The 14,013-nt window shown below is 43.1% G+C and overlaps 1 protein-coding gene across 1 annotated transcript in view; it reads left to right on the forward strand.

Annotated features, from left to right (window-relative positions):
- eys (eyes shut homolog) overlaps positions 1–14,013 on the forward strand; it is a gene marked incomplete at both ends in the record, with an annotated part of 311,891 nt that overhangs the window by 188,364 nt on the left and 109,514 nt on the right. The window lies entirely within an intron of this gene.

Consider the following 14,013-nt stretch of genomic DNA (forward strand, 5'->3'; position numbering starts at 1 on the left):
TCGTGACTCACGAGTCCATTATTATTCACCACAAATCCATCCTACACCGCTGGAACTCGTGGAAACGCCGAGCGATTATACAAGAAGCCATGTCTTGATCCCACTACAAGACTTTGTGCACACGTTGTGTAGCCCTGACATTATCCCCAGGCCTAATTACATTACTATTTGTCTGCCTCTGTCTATTTGTCTGCCAGATCCCCAACATTTATGATGTACCGCTGTAGGCACATTTCAGCCCTCCCATTCAAACCTGCCACCACACAATACACATGATCAAGGTGAGCTGTTTGTAAAGAAATCAACATCAATTAGTTCTGTCGTCTATGGTGCTAACATGTTAACATGTCTATGGTGTTAACGTGTTAACATGTCTATGGTGTTAACGTGTTAACATGTCTATGGTGTTAACATGTTAACATGTCTATGGTGTTAACATGTTAACATGTCTATGGTGTTAACGTGTTAACATGTCTATGGTGTTAACATGTTAACATGTCTATGGTGTTAACATGTTAACATGTCTATGGTGTTAACGTGTTAACATGTCTATGGTGTAAACATGTCTATGGTGTTAACATGTCTATGGTGTTAACATGTTAACATGTCTATGGTGTTAACATGTTAACATGTCTATGGTGTTAACATGTTAACATGTCTATGGTGTTAACATGTTAACATGTCTATGGTGTAAACATGTCTATGGTGTTAACATGTCTATGGTGTTAACATGTTAACATGTCTATGGTGTTAACATGTTAACATGTCTATGGTGTTAACATGTTAACATGTCTATGGTGTTAACATGTTAACATGTCCATGGTGTTAACATGTTAACATGTCTATGGTGTTAACATGTTAACATGTCTATGGTGTTAACATGTCTATGGTGTTAACATGTTAACATGTCTATGGTGTTAACATGTTAACATGTCTATGGTGTTAACATGTCTATGGTGTTAACATGTTAACATGTCTATGGTGTTAACATGTCCATGGTGTTAACATGTCTATGGTGTTAACATGTCCATGGTGTTAACATGTCTATGGTGTTAACATGTTAACACCATAGACATGTTAACATGTTAACATGTCTATGGTGTTAACATGTCCATGGTGTTAACATGTCTATGGTGTTAACATGTTAACACCATAGACATGTTAACATGTTAAAGAGCATGGGGCAGGTTAGAGACCCCAATCAGTCAATGTGTAGGTGAATTATGGAGGAACTTGATTTTCACATTAAGACACTTACATATACACTACAGTGACTTCTGGGGTCGTTTTATTTTTTGAACTTTTATTTTGACATCTTGGACCCCAAAACTCTGACGTCAGTGTAGGGAGTCGCCAGGCATGCCCGTCTGTCCCTCTGTCTGTAGTCACTTAGGTCAGGGCTGTCAGTCACACACTATGGATGCTAACGCCGGTTTTCAGGAGGAAGAGGAGGTAGCAAATGTTTATGCACATGCATGTGATGGTCCTCAGGCTAATTTTGACAGTGAAAGAGAGCAGGAACAGCCCACAACGGACCGCGGAGAGAGAGTTGTGAAGGAGCTTGAAAGCAGCGGAGGCGGGCCGAGGTGCGGACTGTAATTTGACACACACACAAGCGAGCGGAGGCGGGCCGAGGTGCGGACTGTAATTCGATACACACGCACGCACGCACACACACACACACACACACACACACACACACACACACACACACACACACACACACACACACACACGCGCGCGCGCAAAAGTGACGTATGTGTCCAGCCATCTGGCCGAGAGCCGAAGTCCCGAACACAGTGAGAAAAGCTGCTGCTGCAGCGGGGTGCATATTGTCCGGCCAGCCGACCGAGAGGCATGCGAGCCGTGCACAGTTGGGGTGTGTGAGGTGGCTGGCTGTGGAGGTGGCGGTTTCTCCTCCTCCTTCTTTCTCTTTTCACAGCAGAGCGGACCCCAGAGCAGAGCAGAGCAGAGCAGAGCAGAGCAGAGCAGAGCAGAGCAGAGCAGAGCAGAGGTGGAGGAAGGAGCCGCAGCCTCCCCCTCCCTCGAGTGAAGAGAGCGTATCACACAGCGTAGACACACACACACACACACACACACACACACACACACACACACACACACACACACACACACACCGAGAGAGAGAGAGAGAGAGAGAGAGAGAGAGATAGAAAGAGAGTGTCACGCAGACAGGCAGCAGCAGCAGAGTGGAGCTGACAGCTTGTTATCTGCATGCAGTAACCTGGCGACACCCGACCCAAAACTCACTGACAACGACTTACTACAGGCAGCTACTGACTAAATGACTAACTATATACTAAAAACTAACTAGTGATTAACCTACCAACTAACCGACCGACTAACTGGCTGACTGATTGACTTTGACTAGCGTACGTACCTGACCTGCTATCTGTCCTGAAATACGACTGATTTGACCATGGATTTGACGAGAGTGGGAGGGGAGAGGGAGACACGCACGCGGAAGCCACTCCCCACTGTGACGTAGCAGGCTTTTTCTAACAGAATAAAAGTCTGTTATTTCCTTCTGAAAAAGGAAGGTGTTTTTCTCCATATTTTTTTTCAAACTTTTTTTTTTTTTTTTTTAATGATGCATTAACTTTTCAAATGGACATAGGGACAAGGTTAAGTATACATTTAGCAAAGGAATTACCCTGCTCCATGCTCTTTAACATGTATATGGTGTTAACATGTCCATGGTGTTAACATGTTAACATGTCTATGGTGTTAACATGTCTATGGTGTTAACATGTTAACATGTCTATGGTGTTAACATGTTAACATGTTTATGGTGTTAACATGTTAACATGTCTATGGTGTTAACATGTTAACATGTCTATGGTGTTAACATGTCTATGGTGTTAACATGTTAACATGTCTATGGTGTTAACATGTTAACATGTTTATGGTGTTAACATGTTAACATGTCTATGGTGTTAACATGTTAACATGTCTATGGTGTTAACATGTCTATGGTGTTAACATGTTAACATGTCTATGGTGTTAACATGTTAACATGTTTATGGTGTTAACATGTTAACATGTCTATGGTGTTAACATGTTAACATGTCTATGGTGTTAACATGTTAACATGTCTATGGTGTTAACATGTTAACATGTTTATGGTGTTAACATGTTAACATGTCTATGGTGTTAACGTGTTAACATGTCTATGGTGTTAACATGTCTATGGTGTTAACATGTTAACATGTCTATGGTGTTAACGTGTTAACATGTCTATGGTGTTAACATGTCTATGGTGTTAACATGTTAACATGTCTATGGTGTTAACATGTTAACATGTCTATGGTGTTAACGTGTTAACATGTCTATGGTGTTAACGTGTTAACATGTCTATGGTGTTAACGTGTTAACATGTCTATGGTGTTAACATGTCTATGGTGTTAACATGTTAACATGTCTATGGTGTTAACATGTTAACATGTCTATGGTGTTAACATGTGCTGGTAAAATTATGTGCCACTATGTGTGACTCAAGCATGAACTGGAAGCCTGTATCAGCGCTGAAGGCAGACTGAGGGGGTTGTGTGTTTGTGTATCAGAGGGCTGAAGGCAGACTGAGGGGGTTGTGTGTTGTGTATCAGAGAGCTGAACGCAGACTGAGTTTATTTTATTTTATTTTATTTATTGAGTATATTTTATTTTAAATTTTCTGAACAATGCACAGACAAGACAAACGAACACGCTCAGACACAGGAAAAGAAAAGAAAACATACATATATTACCATGATCAACATTCATGATCAACATTTACATCGTGATTACCAGCCGCTTAAGGTGCTTAAGTGCTTATGAGAGTCATTGTGCCCGGAATCCCACGCAAGGGATGCATGAGAAACCTGCCAGGGAAGTCACCCGTCACCCCTAACCTCGTCGAGGTCGGCTAGAAACGGGTCCCGAATGGTTAAAAACACTCCCAAGTGAGTTGGTCCTCAGGAACCTGAGTCTCTCCATCCATAGAGGACTACGAGAAGCCGAAGATGGCGGGTTCTGCCTCCGGCTGTAGGGTTATTTTCTAGGCCGTGGAGTACCAGTGAAATATTTTGGCCCAGAATCCCGTTAATGAAGGGCAGAAACAGAAGGCATGAGATAGTTGTGCCCTCTGACCTCTGACACCTGTCACACAGTGGTGAGACAGAAGGGATGCAATTTATGCTTGGAATCAGACTGAGGGGGTTGTGTTGTATCAGAGGGCTGAACGTAGACTGAGGGGGTTGTGTTGTATCAGAGGGCTGAACGCAGACTGAGGGGGTTGTGTTGTATCAGAGGGCTGAACACAGACTGAGGGGGTTGTGTTGTATCAGAGGGATGAACGTAGACTGAGGGGGTTGTGTTGTATCAGAGGGCTGAACGTAGACTGAGCGGGTTGTGTTGTATCAGAGGTGCTGAATGTAGACTGAGGGGGTTGTGTTGTATCAGAGGGCTGAACACAGACTGAGCGGGTTGTGTTGTATCAGAGGGCTGAACGTAGACTGAGGGGGTTGTGTTGTATCAGAGGGATGAACGTAGACTGAGCGGGTTGTGTTGTATCAGAGGGATGAACGTAGACTGAGGGGGTTGTGTTGTATCAGAGGGCTGAACGTAGACTGAGGGGGTTGTGTTGTATCAGAGGGCTGAACGTAGACTGAGCGGGTTGTGTTGTATCAGAGGGCTGAACGTAGACTGAGGGGGTTGTGTTGTATCAGAGGGCTGAACGTAGACTGAGGGGGTTGTGTTGTATCAGAGGGCTGAACGTAGACTGAGCAGGTTGTGTTGTATCAGAGGGCTGAACGTAGACTGAGGGGGTTGTGTTGTATCAGAGGGCTGAACGCAGACTGAGCGTGTTGTGTTGTATCAGAGGGCTGAACGTAGACTGAGCAGGTTGTGTTGTATCAGAGGGCTGAACGTAGACTGAGGGGGTTGTGTTGTATCAGAGGGCTGAACGCAGACTGAGCGTGTTGTGTTGTATCAGAGGGCTGAACGTAGACTGAGGGGGTTGTGTTGTATCAGAGGGCTGAACACAGACTGAGCGGGTTGTGTTGTATCAGAGGGCTGAACACAGACTGAGCGGGTTGTGTTGTATCAGAGGGCTGAACGTAGACTGAGGGGGTTGTGTTGTATCAGAGGGCTGAACACAGACTGAGGGGGTTGTGTTGTATCAGAGGGCTGAACACAGACTGAGCGGGTTGTGTTGTATCAGAGGGCTGAACACAGACTGAGCGGGTTGTGTTGTATCAGAGGGCTGAACGTAGACTGAGGGGGTTGTGTTGTATCAGAGGGCTGAACGTAGACTGAGGGGGTTGTGTTGTATCAGAGGGCTGAACACAGACTGAGCGGGTTGTGTTGTATCAGAGGGCTGAACGTAGACTGAGCGGGTTGTGTTGTATCAGAGGGCTGAACACAGACTGAGCGGGTTGTGTTGTATCAGAGGGCTGAACACAGACTGAGCGGGTTGTGTTGTATCAGAGGGCTGAACACAGACTGAGCGGGTTGTGTTGTATCAGAGGGCTGAACGTAGACTGAGCGGGTTGTGTTGTGGGACATGAGATGCAACATGTCTCAGACAAAGGACATGATTCCTCTGAGCTCAATCCCTATAACAGTACCACGCAAATAAGCGTTTGTGCACGATAGAATGTCCGTCTCACCTAAGCACACATTTGAATTTAGATACTGTATGTTAAGACATGAAATTAAATTCTTAAAGTGTTCTACTAATGGCAGATCTGTCAATGCATGTTGCTATCGTACGTCCAAGTCTTGAATACAGCCAACAGAACGGTCCATGCTACACTACACTATGCATGAAGTGACAAACTAAATACAACTAGAAGGGCACTCAAGGAGCGCAGACCTCCGCCAAGGCCATTAGTCCAGTCTGCTCAATTCCCTGAGTCGGATCAGATCCGCACCAAAACATAATGGCTTCTTCCTTGGCCCACGCTGCTACACCCTTCCACCAGGTTTCATGAAAATCGGCCCAGTAGGGTGTCCGGGCGGGTAGATTCCCTGCCTACCAACACGAGGGTCGCAGGTTGGCGCCCGCGTGTCACCTCCGGCGTGGTCAGATGTTTCTCCAGACACTGGCCTGAAAAGAAAGTGAAGGAAAGAGTTGTTCTTACTAGCAGCAGCAGCTGGCCAGGAGGCCTTCGTCATATCACCTGGCCGGCACAGATGTTCCACTTCCCACTTAATGAGGGAGCCCCAGCAGGGAGGCTCAACCTGAGTGGAGAGCGAGCTGAACACAGAGAGCTAGGATAGAGGTGAGGGTTACTGAGGTGAGGGTTACTGAGGTGAGGGTTACTGAGGTGAGGGTTACTGAGGTGAGGGTTAGTGGCCGACAAGCACAACAAATGGAACCAGCATGCATAACAGCACTCACCAAAGATGATGCTACAAAGGGAAAGTTGCATCAGATCGTGAGTCATGTAAACCAAAAGGGGGGGGGGGGGGGGTACGCATATCCCTAGGGGTACATGGAGGTACTACAGGGTATTTGAGAGAAAGGGGGAAATGGAAAAATGTAAGAAACCATTTTTGAAAATTGAAAATATGTATTTTTAGATAATATTATTAAGAATAATAATAATAATAATAATAATAATAATAATAATAATAACAACACTGATGATGTCACAATGCCTGACATCATCAGTGGGACAAAAATTTAAACGGAAGAAACATTGCCCACTTGCTCCCTTTGATGGATAGATACAGTAGATAGATATAGAGTGATGTGATTGTGTGTGTGTGTGTGTGTGTGTGGGTGTGTGGGTGTGTGTGTGTGTGTGTGTGTGTGTGTGTGTGTGTGTGTGTGTGTGTGAGTGTGAGAGAGAGAATACAAAGTTTTCATTCAAGAGAATGGCAGCTGGTTTTATGAATATGATGTTACATTATTATATATTGTATTTGCACAATAGAAAGAACATGGTGTCAATGTAGCACATCTCCATGTTTCTAAACAACATGGTGCTAGTTACCAAAGTTCCCACCTGCTCATGAAGCTTTAGGTGATATGTTTGAGAGGGGCACAATTGTTTCTTCCTGCAATATAGTAGCAATATAATAAGGAAATCATTTTTTTTTTTAGCAATATAGTGAATTAATTCAGAAGCATTGTGTGGACTGAGGAAAAAAAACACATATTGGTGTCATGGCTGAGAATCTCCCCAGAGGTGTTCCTTCCTGGACAGATGGAGAACAAGCCCCTTTATTGGTATGGCAGCCATCACCTTCCACAAGATTGAAATGGTGTCCTACTGTACCAAGTTGCTTCATGATTTCCTGTAGCTGTGCCAGCAAGGGAATTGACAAATATCTCACTATAAAATGACTCTGTCCGTCTGTCTGCATCCATTTCTCTCCTCAACGGGTTGGCCAATCAATCTGAAACGGTATTTTCCCATATTTAAGCTGTTTATGAGCAGTTTCTGGTAAGTCTGCACAGAGCTGTGGCACGCACATCCCCACTTATGGACTGGTATAACATGATTTTGATTTTTTTTTAATCACTTCAAACATTGGCAATATTGTCAAGACCACATTTCCTCATGTATTGCATTGAGTTTAGGTGATAATTATATTTTCTAGATGAGGCAGAGAAAGCTAGATTGTTCTTGTCAGGATATATTGTAGGTGCATCTCAATTCAATTTCCTATCAGTATATACAATATTTTTCAGTTAGCCTCTTTTGAATATAATGGCACAAAATCTTAATTTTGAGACTACACTACATGGCATGAGTAAACTGATCGTATAATGAATATTTTTGTATAAATTCTTTATAGTAAATTTGATAATGAATTAACAAGATATCCCCTTTTTGCATTTCCATCGCACAATTTCATATCATGTGACCCACACATACTGTCTTATCCAATTAGTTAATGAAATGTGCTGTATTTTGCCCCACAGTTCAAGTTATTATAACTCAGCCATTCCCAACCTGTGGGCCGCAGAGGTATTGCAAGTGGGCCGCCAAATCATTTGCAAAACATTACGATTATGTATGATAATGCATTTCTCCATTGTTGAATGATACCATTATTTAATTTGTAATTAATTATTTGTTAATTAGCCTATTGCATATAGCCCCTCACTTTTAGTTTCTCATTTTCCGTGTGGTGCTGATGGACCGCTCCTTTTCTTGTTCAAATAAAAGGTTCTCTGAGGAGGCATTTTGGCTTCTGTACTGATCACGGTCGGATGTGGGCCGCAAACCTTTTTGAGATTTCCAAGTGGGCCTTGAGTCAAAAAAGGTTGGGAAGCGCTGTTGGACTTTGAACTAAACTAACATAAAAGAACATAAACCTCCACAGTTGCCATTTCGCCCCCAAATACAATGACTGAATTGAGATCAAAGATAGTCTCTTGAAGAGTTTTCTATTACTGGATAGCACTGACACTGAGGGTCCTTGTATTTCCTATAGAGTTCCTGCAGCAACATCTACAAAAAATCTCTCATACCAAACGCAATAAATCTGCTAAATTCATAAACGTCAGACTCATCCACATCAGAACCATGTCCGTGATCGCTGTCTGTAATGTGCTGTTGTCCTGTTGTATTGTTCTATGTTGTATTATGTACCCTATCATTTCCTGTGCTGTGTACTGTGTCTGTGTACTGTACTTTTCATGTGTGCAAGCAAACCTGTGAAGCCAAAGACACATTTCCACATTGTGGACAACAATAAATTGAATTTAATTTAATTTAATTGACTAAACAGTTTGTGACTCACGGCTCCATTCCAGAAGTAGTTAGTGATATGTTGAAAGTGCCTGAATATAGAGGTGAGAAAATATATATATAAAGAAATAGCAGGTGTTGAATCTCAGTGCCTCAGCGTGCCTCCCCCAGTGCACGAGCAAAGGTCTCTGCACGCACGTGATACCGACTGTGAGGGGAAGAGGCAGGGCTTTACGCTGACTTTATTCGCTGGTAGCACACTGCTGCTAGAAAGCTCAACATTTCAGTAGCACAAAGATAAATGTAATTGTACGCACAGGTGGCGGTTAAACACATGCTTTGTTGGTCCCATTTAATTTGATATTGGTCATATACATGTAGATAGGGATGGGTATTGTTACGATTGTAACCGTACTGCTACCCTTACCGATACTGCTTATCGATCTTGTACTTTAACGGTATTCTTATCGGTTCTTTTTGTTAAATTCAGAACGGAAATTGCTTTATTTATTCGACAAAAAAGTAGCAAAATCTTTAAATGGGTGCGCTTTCATAAATTCACTCGAACCATTTGATCTCAGATCAGAGCACCCTGTCACAGATTTTACTCACAAAATATAACAAGAAAAATGATGCATTAGTATCCATAAACTATCCAGCATTATATAAGAATGAAAAGCTCACTAGCACAGAATAATTTTAATAGCATTATGCTAGCAAAACTGTACCACTCTACAGCCCTGAGAGGTCATGTTTTTCTTCTAGCTTGTACTGTCATACAAATTAGCAATTGCTTTGTGCATAGTCTGTGTCTAAACTCATTATGTTTAGCCCATGAATGCTTGACTGGCTACAAAAATAGCCAAATGGAGCCAAGCTAGAGTGGAGTGTAGCACAGCCTGCCAGTGCTTAGAGTATGTGTCTCACCATTGCACCTCCAGCTATAAGTCTTATCCGAGCCCATAGGGCTGACCTATGAGATGACACCTGCACCCCAGCTCTCTGCCTTCAGTTCCTCCCTTTAGGACATCTAGCAGATATCTGTGCTTTCACATTTCACAGAGGCAGTGAATGACCACTGGCAGAGTTGAAATGAGGGCATTGTGAGTGGACCTCCATTCCATCCTGGCATAATACAGAAACACCCTACCTTCAGTGAACACCTTCAAAAAGCTTGCTTACATTTTTATTTCTTTCCACTGTAAACGTATAGACTGCTATTCCTCAGATGTACTTTTTTTTTGTCGGTGGATACGGATATTATTTTATTTGCATGGCAAAAGGGGTAATCATTTGCAGGGTGCTGTGAGGGCAAAAGTATCAGTCATTCTACCATTACAGCATTACAGTGCAAAGGGTGCATGTAAGCAGTTTAACAGGAGCCAGGTTACTCCGTGCACACAGCGCACAGCACACTGTGCCGTTTGTAAGTGAGCTACCGAAACAATAACGTCACGGCCTGCTAAAGCCAGAGAGGCTTTGGTTTAGCAGCAGTCAAAATGACAGCATACTTAAACACTTATTTACACAGCACAGTGAAAAAGAGGTTACAGGCTTCATTCATGCATAATGTATCAAACTGTTTAAATTAAAACAGGGTCTAACATCTGGTAGTCAACTAATGTGGGCTTGCATGCACATCTTTGACACATTTGTGTCACAAATGTGTCAATTTGATGTCAACAAAAACCATGTACTGTATTACTATTAATGCTGGGATTATCATTTATTTCCTCTAGTCTGTTGCAAGGATGCTGCTGCTCAGTGAAAGAGGGTAGCTGGCAACTGCTCCTTTTCAGACTGTTTTGCTGAGGGAGCGTTGTATCTGTGGGCGGGACACCCCGCCGGTAAACACAACTATTTGTTTATTCATGGAAACAGGGAGACTCAGTTAGAGGCAATCAAAGGTTCATGTCAACAGCTTAAATATGACCTCAACCATATGAATCAATATTCTGCTTGCTTACTCTGTGCATGATATTGAACTGAATATTCCTGTCCACCTGTAGTGTCCTGCCCACAGATAGAACTACACATTTTCAAACCCTGACTGGACATAACTGCCATGCCACTGGCCGGATTATGCCGAAACTTTGAGTGGTACAGTTGTGCATCTTCTTGGCACTGTGTTCTGTTGTTTGGCCAGATCGGGGGACTATAATTTTGGGCCTTGCTTGCTATTCTTACACATTTCTGTGATTGGTGTGATAAGGGCGCTATAATTAAACATCCAAATATAAACCCAATTGTGATATCTCTGATTTCGGGACGGCAAAAAAAAAAGAAAAATTATTCCACAGATCATAAGACCGTACTCTATTCACCTTATGTTCAGACGCTGGGGTGGGCCAAATTCTTCCGGGTCGTGTTAACACTTCCGGCGGTCACGGCGCCAAATATGAAAGAACGTCATAGCAGACAGTGCAGGGGGTAAAACAAAGAATGTAGCCTACTACTTTGAGCTCGGTACACAGCAAGCAAGCGAGTATCCACTGTTAGCCAGGTCAGATAACGTTATCGTCGACAATGATGAGCACTTTGTTGTAAAACATACCTGGACTCCAACAAAGAAAGCTTCAGATAGTTTTCTCTCCTCCGAGCGCTCGCGCCATTTACATCTTACAAAACCCGCAGACGTTAACGTACTTCCCTGGAATGCGAGACTTAACGAGCCAGTTACATGGCGTTGCATTCTTAGACATTGCCGTTTGCTTTTATTTGGTATGTTACATACAATTGGCTAAATTATTAGTTAATTCAGAGTTAGATGATATTGGAGCAGCCAGCCATTTTCTTTTTCTTTTTTTTTGCCGGAAGTCGTCACACGACCACACAACCGGGTCAAATGGGTGTGGCTACATAAGGTGAATACAAGCAACTGCAGGTAACAATTTTAAAATCAGCCCCCTTTGTGCTACAGCTGTATCAAAACGACAGCTTTTTTTTTTTTTTTTTCAACACTTTATTTATCATTTTTCAGTTTACAGGTATAGAATCCCCCCCTCCCACCCCAAGGCCTTGGTGGGGTGAATACAAAAAGAGAAAAAAAAAATGAAAAGAAAAGAAAAATCAGTGGTCTGGTTACAGCAGGTATACATTCATACATGTACAGTACATTACTTTAGGTGTTTGAACGTTAGACTTACAACATTATTGAATCCAACTGGCTGGCTCCTGTATACAATTGTGTCATGGTATGAGAAAAGATTTTATCAAGAGAGAGATATACTTTCAACAAATTCTATGAAAGGGGCCCAGGTTTTGACATATTTATCTCGTGAGTTGCTTCGATTGTACCTCAACTTCTCTAATGGGATCATAGAAAGCACTTCCTTAACCCATTGTTTGAATGACGGAGGTTTATCTGACTTCCACTGCAGGAGGATTAGCCTTCGGGCCAGCAGCGATACAAAAGCTGTAGCATTTGCCTGGAGAGCAGAAAATTTTTCAATTGGAAACCCCCCAAAGACAGCGACAGTGGGACCGGGATCTACTGTTTCACGACAGATGTAAGATATTGCCTCAAAAATTCTCGTCCGGAAATTCTCTAGTGAAGTACACGCCCAGAACATATGACCTAATGTAGCTGGGCTATGGTGACATCTCGGGCAACGACAGCTTCTTTGATAAGAAGACAATCGTTAGAATTGTAGCCAGTCAAAAGCCAAATGTGCACCCCTTAAAATGAAGACATCACTCATATTTCGATTGAAACGTCCATCAGAGTTAGCTCCACTATTCACCGGGGATCACCAGCACTTTCTTCTCCTTGGAGACGTTCCGTGGCAGGAGTAGTGATCACACGGCACAAGCCAGATGATGGAATGAGTAGGTGAGCACGCGCCTTGGGTATCCCTCTCTCTGTCCTCTGACGGAGAGAAGCCTGCAGTCACTGCTTAGTGGCAGAAGATGCATTACATTGCGTTGACATTGGAAATTGTCCCCGAGGTGCTCCCCACCATTGCTTTGACTGACAGGCCAGCCGGGGGAACCCTGTGCTGTCCCATAACTCAGCAGACGTGCTCCCATACATTCCCTCTCATCCTCCTCGCGTCCCAAGATGCACACGTGTCAGTGTCACAGTCTAACCTTTCTTTTTATTCACATCGCCCTCAGCTGTGTTGGGAATTTTGCCTTTCTTCAGTTTTGAATGTAGACGGATATAGAGATGAAACGGTGGGAAAATTTCATATCACGATCCTAGTGAGCAGAATGATCACGGTTATGATCACGGCATTGTTCAAATGTGCTGAAACTGTTCAAAAAGTACTGATACACTCTGAAATCTCACCAAGTTTTATATGGAAAACTCAGGCCTAAGAAGTACGATACACTCACTGAAATCATTTCACCAAGTTTTATATTGAAAACTCAGAGACTGTTGCTAACTTTGGTTGATGGACAGTATTTACCGTGTTTTTCAAAGTGCACTAATCAAATGCAGTTTGAATGATAATTAAAGTGTTTAACGGTTAATTTTAAACGGTAATACTAATCATCAGGAATTTTATCATGGTTTATCATTAAACCGATAATCGTTTGATCCCTAGTATGATCAGTTTGGGAGCAGTTTGGGAGTTTCTAGCGAAACACCATCCACTTGTTTTGATATTTTGTATTGTATTGTTAGCTAGGTGCAGCGCTGATCATCTAGCAAAATAATTTTGCCACACAAGAAATGGAAATGCAGTTGATACGTCTGGGGAGAGACATTTATGAGCACCAAGTTACCATTTGTTCTAGTGGAGGTCAGGATGGGTCAAATTAAGAGTACGCTATAGTTGTTGTTGTTGTGCAACAGAACCATGTTATGCAGCAGACCAAGGCTTTTCATGGCACCAGGAGGAATACTTCCAGCAGGCAGAACATTACAAGCTCCCAGGCTGCCTTCAGACGTCTAACAAAACATCCAGGCTGATCTGCTTAGCCATCCTGCCCCTCAACCCCCTAATGAACCAGGGCAAAAGACCTCTTGGGCTTAGCCTCTCCCTCTTACCCTAACTTAACAAGATGTCCTCCTACTCGCTCTCTCTCTCTCTCTCTTTCTCTCTCCCTCTGTCTCACACACACTCTCACTCGCACACGCAAACACACACGCGCACGCACACGCCCACACATGCCTCCCAAACCCCAAACCACCAACCCTCAGACCAATCTGTCTGTGGCACTAAAGTATTATTAGACTTATACACTCTCAAAGGGGAAACAGTGGTTGCTGAGAGCTGGAAGATGAGATATGCTACAGGGGCTACTAGTTCCATTAAAATGGCATTCACTAGGGCCTTTGTTATCATCGCTCCTGACG

Source organism: Poromitra crassiceps (genome assembly GCF_964638095.1).
Source record: "Poromitra crassiceps genome assembly, chromosome: 22".
NCBI lineage: Eukaryota > Metazoa > Chordata > Actinopteri > Beryciformes > Melamphaidae > Poromitra > Poromitra crassiceps.